The sequence below is a fragment of the Brassica oleracea genome, chromosome C3 (assembly GCF_000695525.1).
Source record: "Brassica oleracea var. oleracea cultivar TO1000 chromosome C3, BOL, whole genome shotgun sequence".
In the NCBI taxonomy this organism is placed as follows: domain Eukaryota; kingdom Viridiplantae; phylum Streptophyta; class Magnoliopsida; order Brassicales; family Brassicaceae; genus Brassica; species Brassica oleracea.
The window spans coordinates 39,050,167-39,059,380 of NC_027750.1; the positions used below are offsets into that span (position 1 = coordinate 39,050,167).

General features: G+C 41.7%; 1 pseudogene; it reads left to right on the forward strand.

The window, feature by feature from the left end:
* The first annotated feature begins 2,510 nt into the window (after positions 1–2,510).
* Positions 2,511–8,311, forward strand: LOC106330578 (annotated as a pseudogene).
* Positions 8,312–9,214: the final 903 nt, after the last annotated feature.

Here is a 9,214-nt window from a genome sequence, read left to right on the forward strand (position 1 = left end):
AATTAGCAGATATCTGGGTCCTCTGGGAAATTAGGGTTTTCCTAGTTTCCTTATTTAAACGGAAATCGACAGTGCGAATTTCGGTTCCCACATTAATCATGTTTAGATTAGGATCAACTAATGATCTAGTGTCTACCATGATTATGTGTGAGTAGTCATCTTTGGATTCATGGGTTAGGATGATTTAGGATGATTAAATGATGATCTAAAATGTTTAGAGTAGATTAATGTGTTTCCTTGCTTGATTGAGTGATCTTAATGCTAAGCTTGAGTTGACCATTCTGGTTTAGAACTTTAGACATTTCATTGCCCCGAAGGTGTTCGATGAAATGTCTGAGCCAACTCATCAAAGCTAGAGTTGGCCATTCTGGTTTAGAACTCTAGACATTTCATTGCCCGGAAGGTGTTCGATGAAATGTCTGAGCCAACTCAACATGCTCTTAGCTTGCCCTACCAAAGGGATTTGATGTTAGGGGAGTTAGGAAAATTGAATGATCTATCTTTAATGATTACTTGATTGACACAAACCAAAGGAATTTGATGTTTGATCATGAGAGTAAATGAGCTTTTATCTTGGAAGAGAACTTGCTTAGAATTGATATCTAGACTTAGGGGAATGTGTTGATTGAAACCTTACCATTTTAGATTTAATCTTAGTCAACTGAAATCAAAATCCTATGCCCATGATTCCTCCTTATTCCAATTGATTGAAAGTTGCTGTTTAGTTGCTTTAGAAACCTGTTAGATTGATTGAAACCACTCATCTTATTGATTGCATTTAGCTTAATTGAAAACCTGAATTCTCTTTGATTCAAAACTCTTAGAAATGGATTGACATCGTAATTACTATAATGATTTGATTTTTGGATCCTTGAAAAGTCCATTTCAAATTTGGCGCCGTTGCCAATTCTAAGTTGATTTTGACATTTAGATTTGGTTCTTGCTTGAGACTAAATCTTATTTTCTTAGATCTAGTTACTGATTCTCTTTCCTAGCCTTTTGTATCTCAGGTGCATGAACTTACGGAGCAGAGGCCCAACAGACCTAGTTCCAAGAGTTGAAGACATTAGAGCACTTGAAAGGGAGATTGCAAGGAGGAGAAGAGAAGAAGAGCAACAGGCTCACCTAGACAGATTGGGGTTTATGATGGATCAACATCAGAATCAGCCTCAAGATTGAGAGGGCATTGGCCAAGGAGCTGCCAACCTTAGGCCACAACACCCACAGCGCCAAGCAAGAGCTATTGGCACACATGGTGAACCCAATATCGATGGGCATAGAGCTGACATCAGAGCACCAGCCGTGGAAAACAACAACTTTGAGATCAAGTCAAGCTTGATAAACATGATCCAGAGCAACAAGTACCATGGTCTTGCCTTGGAGGATTCACTAGACCACTTGGATAACTTTGATAAGCTGTGTGTAACTACAAAAATCAATGGTGTCTCTGAAGATGCATTCAAGCTAAGGTTGTTTCCATTCTCTTTGGGAGACAAAACTCACCCATGGGAGAAGAGCCTTTCAAGAGATTCAATCACCACATGGGATGAGTGCAAGAAAGCCTTCCTCACCAAGTTCTTCTCTGCTTCAAGAACTGCTAAGCTAAGGAATGAGATCTCTGGATTTAATCAAAGGAATCTTGAAAGCTTTGGAGAAGCATGAGAAAGGTTCAACAGCTACATCTCTCAATGTCCTCTTCATGGCTTCAATATGGAGAGTTTGCTTAGTACTTTCTACAGAGGTGCTTTGTCCAAGTTTAGAAGTCAGCTTGATACTGCTAGCAATGGTTTCTTCTTGGGAAGAAGTGAAGCAGATGCTTTGGAGCTTGTAGAGAACATGGCTAAGAGTGATTTAGTCTACAGTGATGAGCATGATAGAAGCAACAGACGCAGTGGAGGTGATGATACAAACACCAAGAGAGAGAGTTAAAGGCTCTACAAGAAAAGATGGATATGCTTCTCTTGGATAGAGCTAAACAAGAGAAGGTGAACTTGGTTGGTGAGAAGAAACAAGAAGGGACTGTTGTGCTTTAATGAAATTGATGGTCTAGAAGGTCAAGAAGCGTTGTGCTTTGTGAATGCTAATGGGACATGGTACAAGAAGGAGCCTAACTTTCAGTACAACAACTACCAACAAAAACCTTTCTACAACAACAACCAACAAGGGGGTTACCAAGCTAGACAAAACTATTCTCAAGGTTTCCCCTCCAAAGGAAATCAGTCTACACAAGCCCAAGCGGGATCTTCTACTTCTGCTACACAAGAGAGTAACACTGATGCAATGTTGAAGCAGATCTTAGAATTCCAAAGTAGAAGTGAGAAGCACATTGGATATGAGCTGAAGAACCTTCACACCAAAGTTGATGGAAGCTGCAATGATCTCAACAACAAGTTCTCCAACCTTGCTTCTAACTTTAAGGCTTAGGAGAACCAGTTTGCCTCAATGGGTAGTAACTCAAAATGCCCTATGGGATCACTTCCCGGAACCTCTGAGAAAAACCCAAGGAGACAATGAAATCCATCACCCTTAGGAGTGGTAAACAGTTGCCTCCTAGAGCTCTCATGAGGGATAATGAAAACCAAGATAGGGAGGTGGTCATCAATGTGGATGATGATGTAGTTATTGTGGATGAGAAAACCAATGAAGAGATTTTGGAGAAGATAGTTGAAGCTAAAGGGAAAGGAAAAGTTGGAGAAGAGAAAAAGGTTGTGAACAAGAATGAAGCTGCTACTTCATCAAAAGGAGCTCCATTCATTCCTCCTCCATATGAAGCAAAACTTTCCTTCCCTGGTAGATTCAAGAGACAACTTTTGGAGCAATACAAGGCCTTGTTTGAGAAGCAAATGAGTGAAGTTCAGATTACTATGCCCATTATTGACGCTTTCATACTAGTGCGTCAGTACAGCAAGTTCCTCAAAGATGCTGTAACCAAGAAGAAGAAAGAGATGGAAGGGATGGTAGTCTTTACCCATGAATGCATCACCATTATACAGCGGTTGACCATCCCCAAGAAGCTTGAAGATCCAGGAAGCTTCACACTACCTTGTGCCATTGGGCAATTAGCTTTTGAGAAGTGTTTATGTGATCTGGGAGCAAGTGTGAGCCTTATGCCTCTCTCCATTGCTAAAAGGCTTGGGTTTACACAATACAAGAAGTGTAGACTCTCTCTTGTGCTTGCTGATCGCTCAGTGAAGATTCCCATTGGTATCCTAGAAGATCTCTCTGTTATGGTTGGAAATTGTGAGATTCCTACAGATTTTGTGGTGTTGGAGATGGATGAAGAACCAACAGATCCTTTGATATTAGAGAGACCTTTCTTGGCTACAGCAGGAGCTGTTGTGAATTTTAAGGAAGGGAAGATTGATCTTCATCTTGGCAAAGGGAACATCCTGCATTTTGACATCAAGGAGGTGATGAAGAAGCCCACTACCCAAAGCCAAGCATTCTACATTGAGAAGATGGAAGCTTTGGCTGAAGAGTATTTGGCGGAATTAGCTATTGAGAACTCTCTTCAACATGCCCTAACAGTTGTTAGAGAGACTCAATTGATAGAAGATGAGGAAAGTGCAAGGTATGTGAGGATGCTAGACTGCCACAAGGAGAAAAGTGGAGAAGACAACTTCATAGAGCTTCCACAAGAAGTTCATCATGCTGCCTCAGTTGATCAACAAGAGAACTTCCAAGAAGATGATTGGAGTGAACTCAAAGCACCAAGTAGAGCTTAAACCTCTTCCCCTTGGTGTAAGGTATGCATTTCTTGGACCTAATGAGACATATCCTGTCATTGTGAGTAACGAACTGAATAAAACGAATTGTCTAAACTTCTGAATGAACTTAAAAAGTATAGAAAGGCAATAGGCTACTCACTAGATGATATTAAAGGGATATCACCTTCTTTATGCATGCATAGGATACATCTAGAGGATGAATCTATGACTTCTATAGAACATCAAAGAAAGTTGAACCCCAACTTGAAAGATGTTGTTAAGAAAGAGATTCTAAAACTCCTAGATGCAGGTGTAATCTATCCTAGTTCAGATAGCAAATGGGTGTCTCCCGTGCATGTAGTCCCAAAGAAGGGTGGAATAACTGTGGTTAAAAATGATAAGAATGAACTAATTCCAACAAGAACAATAACGGGACATAGGGTGTGCATAGATTATAGAAAACTTAACTCAACATCTAGAAAGGATCATTTTCCATTGCCATTCATTGATCAAATGCTAGAGAGACTTGCCAATCATCCTTATTATTGTTTTCTTGATGGGTATTCAGGGTTCTTCCAAATCCCCATACATCCAAATGATCAGGAGAAAACGACTTTCACATGCCCTTATGGTACCTTTTCTTATCGAAGGATGCCATTTGGGCTATGTAATGCTCCAGCCACCTTCCAAAGGTGCATGATGTCTATCTTCTCTGATCTTATAGAGGATGTTGTGGAGGTGTTCATGGATGACATCTCTGTCTACGGGTCTTCGTTTTCTGCTTGTTTGTCCAATCTTTGCAAGGTCCTAAAGAGATGTGAAGAAACCAACCTTGTGCTGAACTGGGAGAAGTGTCACTTCATGGTTAAGGAAGGGATTGTTCTCGGACACAAGATTTCAGAGAAGGGGATTGAGGTGGACAAGGCCAAGATTGAAGTGATGGTTGGGTTAGCTCCACCAAAGATAGTGAGAGACATTAGAAGCTTCCTTGGTCATGCTGGATTCTATAGAAGATTCATCAAATACTTCTCCATGATAGCTAGACCAATGACTAAGCTTCTATGCAAGGAAGCTGCATTCAACTTTGATTGGGAGTGTCTAGAAGCATTCAAGAAGTTGAAGGACAAGCTGATTAGTGCCCGCATTGTGCAAGCACCAGATTGGGATCTCCCCTTTGAGATCATGTGTGATGCTAGTGACTATGCTGTGGGAGCTGTTCTTGGCCAAAAGAAAGACAAGAAGAATCATGTGATCTACTATGCGAGTAGAACTCTTGATGAAGCCCAAATGAAGTATGTTACAACTGAGAAGGAGTTGCTAGCCATTGTCTATGCCTTTGAGAAGTTCAGAAGCTATTTGGTTGGGTCAAAAGTCATAGGCTACACTGATCATGCTGCATTAAGACACCTTTTGGCCAAGAAGGATGCTAAACCAAGACTGTTGAGGTGGATCCTGCTGCTACAAGAATTTGATCTTGAGATCAAAGACAAGCCAAGAGTTGAGAATGGTGTAGCTGATCACTTGTCAAGACTGAAGATTGAGTGTGGGATCCCCATTGATGAAGGGCTTCCAGAAGAACAAATCATGGCCATTAGAGCAATAGTAGCAGTTTGTGAAACTGGAAAGAAGCTTGAGGAGGCAACTGAAGAGAAAGGTCCTTGGTATGCTGATTTGGTGAACTACTTAGCTTGTGGGAGAGAGCCATTGGGTCTTGAGGGATATGCCAAGAAGAAGTTCTACAAAGATGTGAAGAGATACTATTGGGATGAACCTTACCTCTACATACTTTATAGGGATCAACTCTATAGAAGAGTAGTGGCTAAAGAAGAAGTTGATGGGATCCTTACACACTGTCATGGATCATCCTATGGAGGTCATTTTGCTACTTTCAAGACTGTTTAAAAGGTGTTACAAGCTGGGTTTTGGTGGCCTCATATGTTCAAGCACACTCAAGACTTTGTCTCTAAGTGTGATTCATGCCAATGGAGAGAGAACATCACCAAAAGGAATGAGATGCCTCAAAACCCAATTATAGAAGTGGAGGTGTTTGATGTGTGGGGTATTGATTTCATGGGACCATTCCCATCATCTTTTGGCAATAAGTACATCCTTATAGCTGTTGACTATGTCTCCAAGTGGGTGGAAGCTGTAGCAAGTCCCACCAATGATTCTAGAGTGGTGATCAAGATGTTCAAAAGCACCATCTTTCCAAGGTTTGGAATCCCAAGAGTTGTGATCAGTGATAGAGGCTCTCACTTCATCACCAAGCTGTTTGAAGGTCTTCTCAAGAAGAAAGGTGTAAAGCATAAGGTGGCAACACCTTACCATCCTCAGACAAGTGGGCAATTTGAGATCTCCAACAGGGAAATAAAATCTATCCTAGAGAAGTTGTGGGAACTAAAAGGAAAGATTGGTCTGACAAGCTTGATGATGCACTTTGGACTTATAGGAAAGCTTACAAGACTCCGTTGGGAACCACACCTTTCAACCTTGTGTATGGAAAGGTTTGTCATCTACCAGTTGAGCTTGAGTACAAAGCATTGTGGGCTGTTAAGTTGTTGAATTTTGACATCAAAAGTGCCAAGGAGAAGAGACTTCTCCAACTCAATGAGCTTGATGAGATTAGACTGGATGCTTTTGAGAACTCAAGGATCTACAAGGAGAAAACCAAAGCTTTTCATGACAAGAAGATTTTAAAGAGATAGTTTAGTGCTGGAGATCAAGTGCTTCTCTACAACTCTAAACTGAATTTATTTCCCGGGAAGCTCAAATCAAGATGGTCCGGTCCTTTCAAGATCAAGGAAGTAAGGCCATATGGGGCAATTGTGTTATGGAACAAAGATGGTGGAGACTTTACAGTCAATGGACAGAGGGATAAGCTCTACATGGGAACCACAACAGAGGAGGAAGGAATCTCGGTTCCACTCTCCGACCCCATTCCTGCCTAGCCAAAAAAAGAAAGGAAGTCAAACTAGAGACTGAAAACAAGCTCACTTGGGAGGAAGTCCCATGTCTATCCTTGTACATATTATTTTTATTTTTATTTTTTTCTTGTTCTTGCTATGTTTCTTTGCTTTATTTCTGGTTGCAGGTTCGAGTTTTGGAATTTCCCGGCATGATTAGCGGAAACCCGAAAATCTCGGGTTTTAGGTGGTGTCCGACCGCGGACGTCGACCGCGGCTCACGTCCGTCCGCGGAAATCGATCCGAGAGGGACAGTCTCACGCCCAGTCCTGCGGCCTATCTCCGCGGCCCGGTGCTGTCCACGGCCTGTCGCCGTCCAAACGCCGCGGCCTCTCACGTGTCGCATAATGGTCTGCGGAAATCGGCCAGAGAGACCTCTTCGTCTCGTCCATAACCCGCGGCCAGTCCTGCGGCCTGGTGCCGTTCGCGAAAATCGATCTGAGAGGGCCTGTTCTCATGCACAGTCCCGCGGCCGTCTCACGCGGCTTCCTCCAGTCCGCGGCCCCGCCCAGGTAAGTCCCTCTCTCTCTTTGGTCGGTTTAATTTAAGTGAACCAAAACCCAATTGCACTTAAACCCGACCGACCGCCTCTAAACCGACCCAATTCGCCCACCTCTCTCCTCTAACTCATAAAATCTTTCTCTCTCTCACCTTATCACTCTCTCCACCCCATGAACAAACACTCAACTCTCATCTCTCACACAAAAACCCAAATCCATAGATTATCCACCAAAATTTGAAATCTTTAGTACATTTTAAAGGATCTCTTGTGCTTTTAGTGAATCCTAAACCAAACTTCACTACCATTAATTTCTCAATCAAAGGTATAGTTTTTAAAATTCTAGATTTTTGAGTGAAATTTGAAGCTTCTTGAATTTCAAAATTCTTGCTCAACCTTGGTTTCTATTAGTCTTAGAATCATATTTTAATGGTTTTAGGTTGAAACCATATCAATTTCACTCATGAATTGCTTGAATTGAGAATTTTAGCAATTAGGGTTCTTGAGAATTGGAGATTTGTAAAATTTTTGGGGAAAATTGAAATTGATAGCTTGAATAAGTGTCATTGAGTGTGAAAATGTTATATGAGAGAGTCTTCTCAATTTGGACAAACTTCATTTCACAAATTTTTGAAAATTCACTCTAGGCAAAATTTAAATGTTTAAAATTTTTTTGTATGAGTGTTGTAACTAGTTTGGAGATGTTTCTTGATAATTTGTGGTGATGAATGAGAAATATAAACATACCTTTACTCTCTTTTCAAACTTGTTCATCACTTTATGCTTGCCTTGAAAATATTCTCACTCTTTTGAGATTTCTATTATAGGAAATGACAAGAACAACAGGTGATTTACCGAAGAAGTTTGGTGCACCAAAGAAAGGCTTAATTGATGGGGGAGATGCTAGCACTTCGAATAACAAGAATGGTCAAGCTCAAGCAAAGAAGAAAGTTGATAAGGGAAAGGATGTGGTTATTGAGGCTGAGGATCCTGATCATAGTTCGAGCGGAAGTGAGGGGCTGGTTCAAGCCAAGAAGAGGAAGAGAGTAGCTACGAAGCCAACCGTCAAAGTACCTTCAGCCACCGCAATCAACAATAAACTTAGAGCCATGGAGCTTCAGCCCTCTCTATTTGTTGAATAGGAAATACTTGAGAAGTTGGGGATTCTCTCCAATGTGCAGCTTCTTCTTGGGAAAATGGGACTTTGGAAAATGATGTCTACATGCCAAATAGGATACCTGGTACCAGCCTGACAATTCCTATCAACCCTTGAAGCCACATTCCACATCTCTCATGATCCACATGAAACGGAGGGTCATGGCTTTATCACTTTCAAGGTGGATAGAAAGTCTTACAAGATGGGTTTCAAGGAGATTGCAAGCGTAATGGGGCTTCGGGACAGAAGGAGGCATAAGTTCAAGAAGTTTGAGGGTGAACTCAATAAGTTTTGGAAGGAGATTGGAGCCGGTGAGAACGACATTAGCGCTATCAAGTCCGCTGACATCCTCCACCCGACTCTTCGCTATGTTCATAAGCTCTTGGCAAGCACCTTATATACAAGAAAAGAAGCGGGGAGGATTGTGCAAGACGAACTGCACTTTCTAATATTCGGGATTAGCTCGGTTACCAAAGAGTATAGACAAGGGCGCTATGAGCATCAACCGGGGACAGTTGGGATCTTTATCGAGCGTCTTATGTACTACAAGAAGTGGGCATGGACGAACCATGACAAGAAACCGAAGTTGTTCATCTTGGGATTCATCACACCCTTGCTTGAAACGATGAATATTCCATTAGTCGGGGACGAAATTGAATTCGCTGAGATGGACGAGGTACATTTACACCGGACTGGTTTCTTGGATGGAATCCTTGATGGGAAGTATATCTACCGCTACAAAAAAGGGTCGAGGAAAGAATCTTGCAGTGTGCTTCTCCCATGCCTTCCCTCAACCTCATTGCAATACAGGGAAAACCTCACATTCAACCCTCCTTCTTCAGCTCTTCTTCAGCTAGCCACACAAGATATGCCCTTGAAGATTTCAAGG